Source organism: Micrasema longulum, unplaced genomic scaffold (assembly GCF_059751315.1).
Source record: "Micrasema longulum isolate JH-2025_06_02 unplaced genomic scaffold, ASM5975131v1 h1tg002006l, whole genome shotgun sequence".
Classification (NCBI taxonomy): Eukaryota; Metazoa; Arthropoda; class Insecta; order Trichoptera; family Brachycentridae; genus Micrasema; species Micrasema longulum.
In genome coordinates this window covers 118,431-131,760 of record NW_028279175.1, presented here as the reverse complement: position 1 = coordinate 131,760, position 13,330 = coordinate 118,431, and the positions used below count along the sequence as shown (strand labels likewise).

Sequence of the window (13,330 nt, the reverse complement as noted above, 5' to 3'; positions counted from 1 at the left end):
CCTGAAGCGTAAGACTGATCACCTTACCTTCATGTAACAAAATTGATCAAGATACGCTGTGACAGCTGCGGTAATTATTTGTTATTAATGTTTCAGATCAGCAGAATCATCAAATAGTAAAACAATCGCCTCAAACAATGAATGACTTTGAAAACAGAACTTTCACACTGAATAAAGGAAGGTCAAGTTGATTAAAAAAAAATTATTTTTCATAAAGAAATTTTTACTAACATGTATTTAACAAGATATACATATTTATAAATCACAATTTTAAATCTTCTAGCACTAAAACGAAGATGAATTAATCATAACAAGTATATATGTAGTAAATAATATAAACAATAAAACACAAATATATATAAAGGCTATTTTTATTTTTTCTCTTTCTAACTGTAAATCGTACAATTTCATTTTGAATTCCTTCTCCCAGCTATGTCTTTCCTCATTATGCCTCAGCGTCTGTTGGTGTATTTTTTTCATCTGTTGAATTTGTAATATGTGCTACTCTTCTTTGCATTTTGATAATGCATCTCTGTCTTTACTGATATACCCCTGTAATGCAGTTTTCCTTTTCGTTTTAATCTCTACCTGTGGTTAGGGTGCAGAGGCATTTCCTTGTCTTATTTGGTGTTAATAGTTTTCTCTTTGTCATATTTTTAAAACCTAAACATATTTTTTTTTTTTTTTTTTTTTTTTATACGCCTCCACTCGTTTGCGAGTGATTTTGGAAAACATAAACCTAAACATATAGTAAATTGTTAAAATCATTGAATTAAAAATGACAAACATTCATAAAAATTCATGTTGGTAAATACAACTCACACAATGCTTGGGACTTCGGAACCTTGAACAGCGTTCGAGGTGTCGAGGCATCCAGATATTTTATAATGTTTGCCGTGTTTTCAGAGGAAGTACTGCATGAAGGTACTGTTAAGTAAAAATAATTATTAATTATTTACTTTAATGATATGAGGTAAAACACTCCACAAAAACAATCCACGAACACCATACAAAAATAAATAAAACGATCCACAAAAAAAGTATACTTACACACATAATAAAATGAACTTACATAATTGAGAGCTGGGAGAGCTCGGTGTTGTCAGCAGCGTTTCAAATATAGAAGCTTCCTCCAATTCAATTTTGAAATTCAAACAATTCAAAAGAAAAATTAGTTTTGCTTAAAAATAACACGTAGCAATGACATAATTTTAGTTAAGTACTAACCACTTTCCTCAAAAGTGATGTCGCAATCATTAAAAGCTAGAAGACCTTCAACGGATACGGGCATCAGAAAACGAAACCATTCTGTTGTTTCTGAAGTTTTGGGCGATGGTGGCCAACCACCAGTTTTCTTAATTTGTTTTCTTTCATCAGCTATCTCCTGCAATACAAATAAATTGTTAATCACATTATATGGACTACACGGACAATATCCATAGGACATAATATTATAGGAATGTGAATTGTTTGATCTGAATCATTCCATCTCCATTTGACTTGTACATAAATATATTACACATTTAAGCCCAGATGCACTCATAAAATAAACTGTAATCATAGAATTAAATTTATAAATATACCTTTTTAGCAATCTTTTTTATATTGTTAAATTTATATTTCAGCTGGTCTTTAGAGCTATACTTCGTTCCAATCGCTTTAAACTCTTCAGTAATATTTGAACACGCTTCTTCCCTTTGCCGGCCACTCGTGTGTTCAGTTTTTTTATTGAAAATAATTTGGCTGTATTTTTCCACCAAACCTCTCAGACGATTAATTTTGTCGCAGTCAAATCTTGTAGTCTTTTCCCTAAAAATAAAGCGGCACAAAATTTAAAAACGCGGTATAAATACATATATTTATATTAGGAATATACATTTTTAATATTTGAGAGTTCATATTTGCTTACTTTTTCGATTGAGAGTTGCTCGGTTGGCTGTCCATTATTTATTTTTTTCAATTTAGATTTCGATAAACAACAACTGTACGTAGCACGTAGTTCAATATGTTTTGACGTTTGTAAAGTTGCATTTCACAGTGTAACCATTTGTAAAAAACGAATAAAACATAATTGACCATTTTTGAGCTTTGGAACCGAAAAGCCAGAGGTTACATTTTATAGTAGAAACGCATGTGAAACAACGCATTGATAGTAGAACGATAATAAAAACGAAATCATTGGTTAATTAAACTATAGTAAAACTCTACTTTTACTAACGATCGAACAACCGGGCCTAAGTTAGTAGCTAGTACTGGACTACGTGACTGGACATGCAGTGTAAGTAAGAGCTTCACTTACTTTTCAAAGGAAAAAACACAACTAAATAGTCTTTCTCTCGCTCGTCAATATGTGGTACCGAGAGTGAGACATTAATAGTGTGTGCGACGGGCGTATATTCTTTACTCTTATCCTTCTACGCGACAATGCGAAACATTGGTATACTGTGAGTATACTTTTGATGATATTTGTAATTTATCCTCGATTTCCGATAAAATGCTTTTTTTGTGCCTAATAAGTACTTATTATTTAATAACAAATTATTTCAGTCGATGCGCAAATGCGTAATGGAGGAATACTGAATATCAAAACCCAATATTTTTTTCATTTATACAGATATTATAGTTATTAGACGCAATGTGTACTAGCTACACACACCGGGGAGGGAGGGTGTAAAAATAGGTAGTTGGTGGGTGTGATGATCCCGTCCCAGTTGGAGGTTGTCAGCGACGACACGAGGTTGCTGTTTGATGTTTATTTATTACATGGCAAATAAATAATGATGGGTTGAAGAGACTGCACTTGAACTACATGCTGGAGCTGAGCGAACTGCACTGATCTTGTTGGGCTGATTAACTGAACAGACTGACTCATGTTGGCTGCGTCCTATGGTCACTTAACATACCATATTCCTTTGTAGTTCATTTCTTAATGGTAGGGACGATGTGAATGTACTGCAGGACGACGATCCCGTATTTATGTGCTAGAGTTGTAATATAAGTTTTATTGGATTCGATAGAAAATGATGACATTGCATCATCGGTCATTAGTCTACTTCCGGTGAACTAATTTAACACGTGTGTGTCATCGACTATGGACTATGGACCCTACAAGGGTTTTAAATTCACGGGTCTGCCGTCGGGAGTCGAAAAACGGCTATAATTGCACTGCAATTGATAAATATAATATGGATACTACAAATGCGATAAAAATATATGAAATGGATTTTAAAAAATTAATTGTATTTTCAAAATCAATACGGATATTGTGGAGAAATATTTTAATACAAACATTAAAAAATAAGTTATTCAAAAATATGTCTCTATAAAAACGCGACTTGCTTGGCCTTGATAATTGTGACGTCAAGAATTGCGACGATATTCTATTTAGATTTAAACGGTCACAAACAATGTTCAAAATTTACACGATGTTGTTTCTATGTCAACGAAGTCGTTATTTCTCATATCGTAGATGTAGGTTGTATAGGAATAACGTGTGTAATTATTGCACGTCATTTAAACAATGTGCTTAACCTAACCGGACCAAAGAGGGGGATTGGAAACCCCCATAGACCGATTTCAATTCGATAACTCAAGTATTATTAAAGCTATTTGCCGTATATTTTTTGTAATCGTAAAATTAATAGAAAGAAGCATTTTCCTGTTTTTGTTTTTATATTTTGGAAGTGAGATTCATCCGGCTGAACCAAATCACCTACTAGGCAACGCCTGAAAACAATTTTCCAGTTTTTATACTTTTTCTTTTACCAGGTAGTAAATCAACAAAGTTTGAGTATGTCCAAATGCTTGTAGACTGGCTGGATTTGCTCCCTAGCGAGTTATTCATATTTAAATTTAGTTCAACAGCTTCCTTTCTCAAAAATGTTTTCTCTCTCTGTTTTAATAAACTATTTCTGTTGAGTAACTCCCTAGGGAGGAAATCCAGCCAGTCTGCAATCATTTGGACATACTTAAACATTGTTACCTACAATATGATTATTTACCACTATTTTTTTAAAATTGAACGGTTTGGGTAGGTAGGAAAAAATTGCCTCACTGGAATATGCCCGCCAATAGGCATATGTACATAATCTGTATATGTATACAAAGTGTTTAAATAAATACATAATATTAGACCTTTTGAAATGTAAATTTAAAATTAAAAAAATTAGAACAGTTACAAATTTCACCCAGTCATAAATCACTATCTTGTTTTTGCCAAAAATACCAGAATATTTCTTTCACAAAAACACGATCAAGGTTTGCGGAAATCTTGTCAAGAGTCATTAAGATTCGTTTTCATTTCGACGTGTTCGAATCCGGAAGATTCGGAGCTAAATTATAATTAATTATTCCGGCTCTATTAGCACTTAGGCCGTAGGAGATAATTAACGAAAAACAAATTAATGAATGGGGCGAAATATCTATTTAATTCGAAGCCTTGCGCGTAATTTCGAAGCTCTCTATCGACAAGATCATCGATCTAATCGACGCTACGCGACGCGACGGTTCATCAATCATTATCATATGTACAAGTATCAACTCGAGATGGCAACTGGTGCTTTTTAAAATAATTTCAATTAGCGTGCTTATAAGCGTGCGAAATGCTTTGCTAAATTGTTGATTTTGTTTGAAGGAACTTTGTGTTTTTTTTATTCGTCAATAGACTTTCAAATAAAATCAATTTATGAACTGTGTTATCAGCGCCATCATTTTTAATTTCTCAAGTTCTCCCCGGAGAGTTGTCCTAATTGTAAGTTGGACTCAATCATTTATTGATTTCAGAGAACTAATGACGTCTTTCAAAGTAGTTCATTTTTATTAAAATATTTTTTTTAAATACGTTTTCGAGGACTTTCGCCGTTCAATTCAATGCTCTTATTTTGACCACGCGTAGGAAATCATTTTTTATATCAAATTTCTCGTAGCACTATACTTCCTTGTTGTGATAAGCCTGAAGACAACAGCTATGAAAATCGTAGTAAATAATCTTAAAGAAAGAAGAAATACAATAGATCTCACCTAAATTTTCCGTAGCGGCAGGCAGAGAAGATAGAGTGTCATATCACTATATCTTTGCATACAGACCTAGCTTTCTCTACATTCATACATTTTCTCATGCACACGCTCCGATTATTCCAACTTTTTATATGTCCCCATTAAGTATTTGTTGTATTTGGTTATGCCATGTCTTTCCCGGACTTTCTCGTTTTCTGCTTCCATTAACATTCTCATCGTAAACTTTTCTAGCCGTTCTTTCACTACCCATTCCTTCTTCATGTTCAAACCAACGCAGGACTCTGATTTTGTCGATAATTATCTACCGACAAACAAAAATACTTCCTTTCAAGGTAATGCCACTGCATGACATAACCAATACTATTTTAATTATCGTCAACTTTTCTGCTCACTCAAATTTAAAATACACATTTGGTCATAATATTCATAATTACAATACGCGTTATTCAAGGAATCTTCATGTGTCTAAGTTTCGCTCAACAAAGTTTGGCAGTAGGTCCTTGGAAAATATTGGCCATTCCGAATATAATAAACTGCCTGATGAGCTAAGACACGAAAAACTGAAAAAAAAATCCAGAAGTGTAGGAATTAAAAATATTTCTTTAATCATTTGATATTGATAATTATTAATGTAGTTTATATAAGATGGTGTTTTATGTTTCTTTTACAATAATGTTTTCTTTTTATTTCGGATGTATTAATTTGTATGATTTATGTATTGTCAAAAAAATGTTTTTTCTTATGTACGGTCCCAGATGAGTTTCTAATAACTCCTGGGAGTATAATATGTAATTTTTGTATTATATGTTTTATTAATAATAAACAATAAAAAAAAATAAAAAAAATATTTATATATTTATCTCAAGCTTATAAAGGGTTTTTCAATAAGGGCGGTTAGATGTTAAAATGAAATAAAACAAGTTGTGTATGAGGTATTAAAAAAATATTTTTTCGTTGTGAACCTCGCGTGGGTTGGTGTCGTCTCACATACGGCTATTTTGCTTGTTAACACAGCCATTCAGCTCCTCGCTAAAAACGATTTTTCGTCAAAAATTGGGGTCGTCTTCCAAACTTTTCGAAGCCCAGTCAGCGAACAAACGGCGCTGTCTATGGTCATGAACTTTTAACTCCTGGGTCAGTTGGATCTTGTATGGGTGTAAGTCCTGACGCAATAGTCGCCAAGTTGAATATATGAAGTCGCCAGGTTTACGTTTCTGACTAGAAACGCCCTTTTTATTTAGTAATTAAGTAAACGTTTTTCTTTTTAAAGTGTTAATATGCCAATTCATTCTACTCAACTAAATTAAATAGACGTTACTGGCCATTAACTGTTTATCAAACTAGTAACGCTGACCTAATAATCAATTAACTTTGAAATTACCAGCAGATTTTAAATTTAATTGAAAACGATTAGGTGCATTCATTTAAGATGTTTTTAAAAACAGAATAGAAGAAAAAAAATAAGTATTTTAATCTGTCTTTAATAATTATATAAGTCAGAACAGCCTTTTATATTTAGTAGTCTTCAAGACTTTTTGCAGTTTAGTCTCATTTATTACTGAAAATAAGAGGGTTGTGGTTATTTTAGGAAGATAGATGTATTTTTAGAAGATGCGTATTTTTTTCCTGATTTATTTTCGAAAAAAAATTTAGATACGTCCTTCTTTCCTATGACGGCAGAATTAACATACCACTCTTTTGCACAATTCGAAACATGGGAAATCTTGAATGCACTTTAACGAGTAAATAAAAAAAATCGAAAATCCCTTTTTTGCCCATCGCCCCCCTAGAGCGCATCAACGCCCTCCGATTTTATGTGGGGCTTCTCAGTAGCTGCGAGACTTGTGGTATTCTAACTTCTATTTTTATAAATATATTCTTTATTTAATTTTTAAAATATCACCAAAACTCCAAACATGGCTGCAAAATAAACAATAAATAAAATGTAAATAGGGGCTATATTTCTCATTGTCCATGCACTCCGTAGCTGCAAGACGTGCTGTAATCTACTCGTAGCTCCTATATATCATAATCGGAGACAAGAAACTAGAATCCCAAACGTCCATGCGCTCTGTGGTTGCATGACATGCTGGGATATTTAAAGCGCCCTTGAGGTGATTTTCACAAAAATAGCGCTATATTAACTATCTAAATATATACATACATTATATTACGCATATTGTTAATTATAAGATTGAAATCATGTGTGTGTAGTATTAAGTATCTATTATATTTTACCTGTATTATTTTGTATATGACTGTAGATTTCAATGAATAAATAAAATAAAAAATAAACAGTTTTTATTGATTATCTCGGAACGAAAAAAAAATGTTACAGCCCTCTGCCCGTACAGACGTTGCAACCTAAATTCATACATCTTCTAATTCAAGCACGCTCTGTAGCTGCAAGACGTGTTGGAATATCGTTCATATCGGTTATTAAAATGTATTATGATTGTAAGCAAGGAACGAGAATCTGTCCACGAGTTATATTACTGCAGGATCTGAGATATTTACTGTACAGGGCCTTTGAGGTCCTTGAGAAAATTTTCACAAAAATGGCTCTGTATGATTTATCTATTATTTTACTTTTTGCATTTAATGTTTGCTCTTCTTTATTTTCGTTGAAATCAATAAGTAGGCATTCATATTATGCTTACTATTTTCGGCAAATAAAACCGTTTCTTTGTTTACTGAAAAAAAGTTTAATATGCTCCTTCACAAAGAAGCAATTGTGTACCGAAACTAATCATGAAAATAATCGTATTCATTAATCAAAATAGTACTAATTATTAAAGAACTTTTCACGGTGCTGACAATATTGAAATAAAAAATGTAAATTCGCAACTATATTCATATTGTAAAAATAATTTTCATTCACGATGCTTATTCCGCCGTGAAATTAATTTTCATCAATAATTTTGCCAATACGTAAACTTTTAATGAATTGGAAATGAATAACCGCTTTAATATTGCTAATATTATTAACCACTAATCAATTTCTGATTACTTTTAGAAGTGGGAGCATTGTTGCACCCCAAATCCTTAGGTATTATTTCCTTGGAAGGGTTTAAATATTCTACCCCGAGTAAATCCTTGTCCTTTTGTACCCCAACGAACATTTAGGCATTTTATTTCAATACTAGGGACTAGGGACTAAGGGTTGAAGGTAGTCTTTCGACCGAAATGGATTTCAGCAATTGAGGTTTAATTGGTGTTTGAGTAAATTACTTACAAGACTAAAATGACTCTAAAACAACGAGACCGAGTGATTTAATCGTCATCTATTTATTTTATTTGGTCTGTTTGTGCCCGGGTGGATGAAGAATATAGTTATCTGTGTAAAATAGAACCAGCGACTTGGATGAATTTTTTGACTCCATTCTTTGATTGAAACTGACACGGTGAAAAGCATAATTCAATTTCGAATGACAAAAAGTTACGTGTTGAATTATATTCTTTATATATATATAATTCCTATGTACGTGTGATGTCACTGAACTCCTTCTAAACGGCTTAACTGATTTACGTGCGGTTTTCAGAGAAATATAGATCTTTGCGCTGTGCGTGTTCGTAAGTATTCAAATCTTCAATCGAATGTGTAAAAAAGAAGTTATAGCATAAATGTTTTATTTATCGCTCTACCAGGGTTGCATGCGAGGAGAATGCATTTACAAAAAAATGGAAAGATGTTTTTTTGTGAATAAAAAAGTTTAGTTTTTGAATGTTTACAAACAGCATTTGTTTTTTGTGGATCTGAATCAGATTCTTTCCTTAAATTCCTTATAACTTCCACCCATTTATTTCTTCTTACAGGATTTTTGGTAATACTAAAATAATATTAAATTCAATACATTTAAAAAAATCGTATTCCTACGCCCCTCTTTTGGTGAGAAGACCAGAGTTTGACGTTTGCAAAAAGAATGCCATATTTGAAAAAATATTTATTTTATGTTTTGGAATTCAATCATAAACAAGTACCAAGGTACCTACTTGAATTAAATATTTGAATATTAACAATTTTTAGTTTTGGAATTTAATCACAGACAAGTATCTAGGTACCTACTTATCAATGAAAAGTCTTTTGCAAAGTCGGGCAGGACAACGTCTGTCGGGTCCGCCAGTGATAAAAGAGGAAAACGAGCTGCTCCAAAAAACGAAAACATCGGAAAAATATGATTGGGCAAAGAAGAGCGATGATAATTGAGTCACTGAATTTAGGGAAGAGTGAAGGCGAGATAAGAATGGATGAAGTAAAATGTTTACGTGAAGTTTGGTTTTATTCAATTGAATGGCCCATTAGTTTCTATTATTCTATTTACATTAAAAAAAACATCTAATTTCGCCTATCGAACGTTTTGCTCTTGGATGACCTATTATCAATCTTTTGGTTATATTCTATTTTTTGTCTTCCATTTGCTTTTAAATTCTATGAATTGTGAAAAAAGATTGCGCATTTTTTATAATAAAGCTATGAACGCCGATAAAAAAGCATTTTTTGGGGTGCCCGCACGCATTTCGAATTCTCGAAAAGTATTTTCGCTATTCGCCGTGAAAGTTATTATAACTTCGCCTATAATCGCACAACGCCGCAAACATTTCATCATCCATCGCCGTTCATCATCATCCGCCGCCCCCGGACAAATTTGTGTGCCTGCAGTGTTCCTGGCCACGAATTTCCCTGATTGAGTGAGCTGATCGCCGTCAAGAAAGAAGCCTCAACATCAGGTTAATCAGTGTTTTTACATGTTGATTTTCTCTGGTCTGAGTGCATTTCAAATAGATTGTTGGCCGCATCCGCAAGCTCATATTGTCAGTTTGGAGAATTAATTAACTGTCCGCTATCATATTTTTTTTTAAAAACGAAAGGTTAATTTTATTTACACGGATTCACCATAATATCAATCAACGTCTCTCCCAACGCTCGATCAATTCCATTCGTTGACTTACATCGGATTAACTGACTCATATTTTTATTTTCTTTACGTAGTAAGGAATTATCGAAAGCCATTTTTTGAAAATACTCCACCAAAACAATTTTTTATTTCTATATTTAAAAAAATGTGTTTTTAATTTGATTTTCAATTTTTTTACCAAATATTTTAAACACTTTAAAATCATTTATCTCAAAACCAGCATTTTTAAGATACTTATGGCGGACCTGGTCTTTTAACATCGCTTTCCCACATAAATCTTTCCATGTACATCGTGATTTTTTTTTGTGTTGAGATCAGTTGATCTAAAAATCTGAAAATTGAGTTAAATTTTTGCTTTATTATCTAATATGCAGTTAATATAGAAATAACGTACCTTTTTGCAATTTAAAACAAAACTAAACATTATGCAAAGTTTGCGTAAATCTCAAATATGGCAAAACCAAAATGGATGACATGCAATTAGAATCTTAAAAAATGTTCTTCATTTCTGTTGTAATATGTTAATATTAACAGCTCTCCAGGGAGTTGAATCAAGTCGTCTGCAAAAATGTAGACTAACTCAAAATATTATTGATAAATCCACTTGGTCCATGAAGAAGTATAGGAATTGAAAAAATGTCATTTTCAGGTGTGGCCTAGTATGTACAACAACAACAACAACAAACCATCACGCCGTTTCCCCGTAAGAGTAGGCAGAGAGAAAAGAACGCCACAACACTATATCTTTGCATACAGATCTCGCTTTCTCTACATTCATACATCTTCTCATGCACGCGCGCCGATTATTCCGACTTTTGACATGTCCATCTTCAAGTATTGGATTTGGTCATGTCATGTCTTTCTCGGTCTTCCTCTATTTCTGCATCCATCAACATTCGCATTGTAAATATTCTTAGCCGTTCTTTCGCAGTCCATTCGTTCTACATGTTCAAACTAGCGCAGAGCTCCTTTCTTGATTTTGTCGATAATGCTTGTCTTAGCTTTACATAATGTACGGATCTCAACATGCCTAGTATGTAGGTGAAATAATTCAATTACATAAATCTCATAATCGCATAAATAAAGGTTTCAGCCATAGAATCTTAATTCTTAATTCTTTTTTTTCTTAATTCTATGGTTTTAGCTCTTAAACTTCACAAATATCAACATATGAAAGAATTGAAGGGATATAGATGTTTAAATATGGGCAGAATAGGGAATGTTACACAGTGTATAAAGTGGCCACTTAAACCAGCCAATGACAGGTCATAAGCCCTGTAAATGCCTAGACTTCCATATTACCTTCTCAAAAATGTTTTTCGTCTCTGTTGTATTATGTTAGTATTAACAGCTCCCCAGGGAGTTGAATCCAGTCCTTGTCTGCAAAAATTTGGACAAACTCAAAATATTGTTAGCACAATTAGAAATTAAGAGTTTTAATATTATAAATGTTCAGATCATATCCTAATTCAGATATAGAACGGCTTTAATTATTGATTACAACAAATTCAGTATGATTAATCAATGGTCTACTATTTATACTATTATTGATATTACGTAAATACACGTGTATTTTAATCTAATAAGTTGGTCTGTACGACACACCTATTTTTATTAAACATATAATTTGGTCCTCTACTCTCAAAAATTTTATGCCTACAGTTAAAGAATTTCCAAAAATACATGATTGTTTTATATTGTGTAATTTTGCAATCTTTCTCGGCAGGTCCTGTGGCGCAACGGATAACGCGTCTGACTACGGATCAGAAGATTCCAGGTTCGAATCCTGGCAGGATCGAAATTTCTTTTGTCTTTTTTTTTTCAAAAAATTGTACCTAACACATTTTTTTTGTTTATTATAAAAAGTTTGAAAAATCCGTGGTATAGTATAAAAACTATTTTATTAAATTATCTTAAATCAAATTATTACTTTCGAAACAAGTTCGTATGTTCGTATTATATAAATCCGTGCATGTCTTTTTAACACAAGTAATGCTTAATAATAAAATTATTATATACGTATTAATTTTTTTTTTCCTTTAATAAAAAAGTTTTTTTAAACACACGGCGTAAGAAATTTGTTTTATCGTTTTGTTCAAAAGTAAATTATTTTAAACAAATTCGTGAAAAAAAAGAATAATTAGTTATCATACATTAAAAAAGGACTTGCATCGGCCGGGAATCGAACCCGGGCCGCCCGCGTGGCAGGCGAGCATTCTACCACTGAACCACCGATGCCTACTGGCAAGATGGCGTAAACTTGTTTATATACAAAACTGTAAAAATAAATTGGATTTCAGGTGGCTAGTTTATGAACAAAGATTTCAAAATTTATAAGAAAACCAAGTCAAGTGCAGTGATATATTATATATTTAACAATTATTTTACCTCTATGGCCTATGGTCAAGTGACAGAATTTATAAATTTGTTTAAAGGATCGCGTGTTTGTCAAAATACAACTATTTTTAATTATGTACTTTCTCATTAAATCCATAATATTGTGTACATAAATACATTACATTATATTATTTTTAGCACATATATATATACTTAATATGTAGAAATACAATAATGATTACTAAATTCATATATTTAATTAGCTTTGCATGTATAATTAAGTAGTTTAAGTATTTTTCGTTATTGTTATATTAGTATAAAACTACCTATACTTTATTAAACTTCTTAGATTTTCACGGCCGTTAAGATGCACAATAAGTTTTTCTGGGTTATTATGCCGTGTGTCGTTCGTACTCTCTACCGACGTTTCGGATCGCGTTACAGCGTCCATCATCAGGGTTGATGTTGATCAACTTTGAATTTTTGATCAACGTTGAATTGATAACATCAACCCTGATGATGGACGCTGTAACGCGATCCGAAACGTCGGTAGAGAGTACGAACGACACACGGCATAATAACCCAGAAAAACTAATTGTGTACCTATACTTTAAAATATAAAAAATCTCCATCTTAGAACAGGCTGGGCTATCTGATACAGACTGCTCTAAACCAGAGGACGCTCCGTATTAATTTCCTAATTCACTAGTTTAATATAGATTCCCTTGTACTATACATGTATACTTATTTATGCAATAAACGTATAAAATAAAATAAAAATAGGTATGTTGTTATAATAGGAATTGAATTTATTTGTTGAATAATAATTAGTAGTAAAATATTATTGCTTGACCAGTTGTTCCAAGCCATTATTTTTATAAATTTAGCCGACAGGAGGCGCTAGTATCGTTTTAAGAGGCGCTTTCTCGGCAATCTTGCAACAAATTGTTTCTTATTCAAAATTGATTTAATATTTTGAGAGCAAAACCGGGAAATTGGTTTTGACAAGATACGCTAATGGATGTTTAGTTTCAATAAGTATTTAGTGTTGTATATATAAC

At 32.4% G+C, this 13,330-nt stretch overlaps 1 long non-coding RNA gene and 2 other non-coding genes across 3 annotated transcripts; 1 reads left to right on the top strand and 2 right to left on the bottom strand.

Annotated features, from left to right (window-relative positions):
• Positions 1-291: 291 nt before the first annotated feature.
• Positions 292-1,079, bottom strand: LOC148273287 (uncharacterized). Its single transcript, XR_015824620.1, has 3 exons — positions 1,051-1,079; positions 823-927; positions 292-663 (listed from the first exon to the last, which is right to left on the bottom strand). It is a non-coding gene; the product is annotated as an uncharacterized LOC148273287 (long non-coding RNA).
• Positions 1,080-11,657: 10,578 nt separating this feature from the next.
• On the top strand, positions 11,658-11,730 carry TRNAR-ACG (transfer RNA arginine (anticodon ACG)). Its single transcript has one exon. It is a non-coding gene; the product is annotated as a tRNA-Arg (tRNA).
• A 369-nt stretch (positions 11,731-12,099) lies between these two features.
• On the bottom strand, positions 12,100-12,170 carry TRNAG-GCC (transfer RNA glycine (anticodon GCC)). Its single transcript has one exon. It is a non-coding gene; the product is annotated as a tRNA-Gly (tRNA).
• Positions 12,171-13,330: the final 1,160 nt, after the last annotated feature.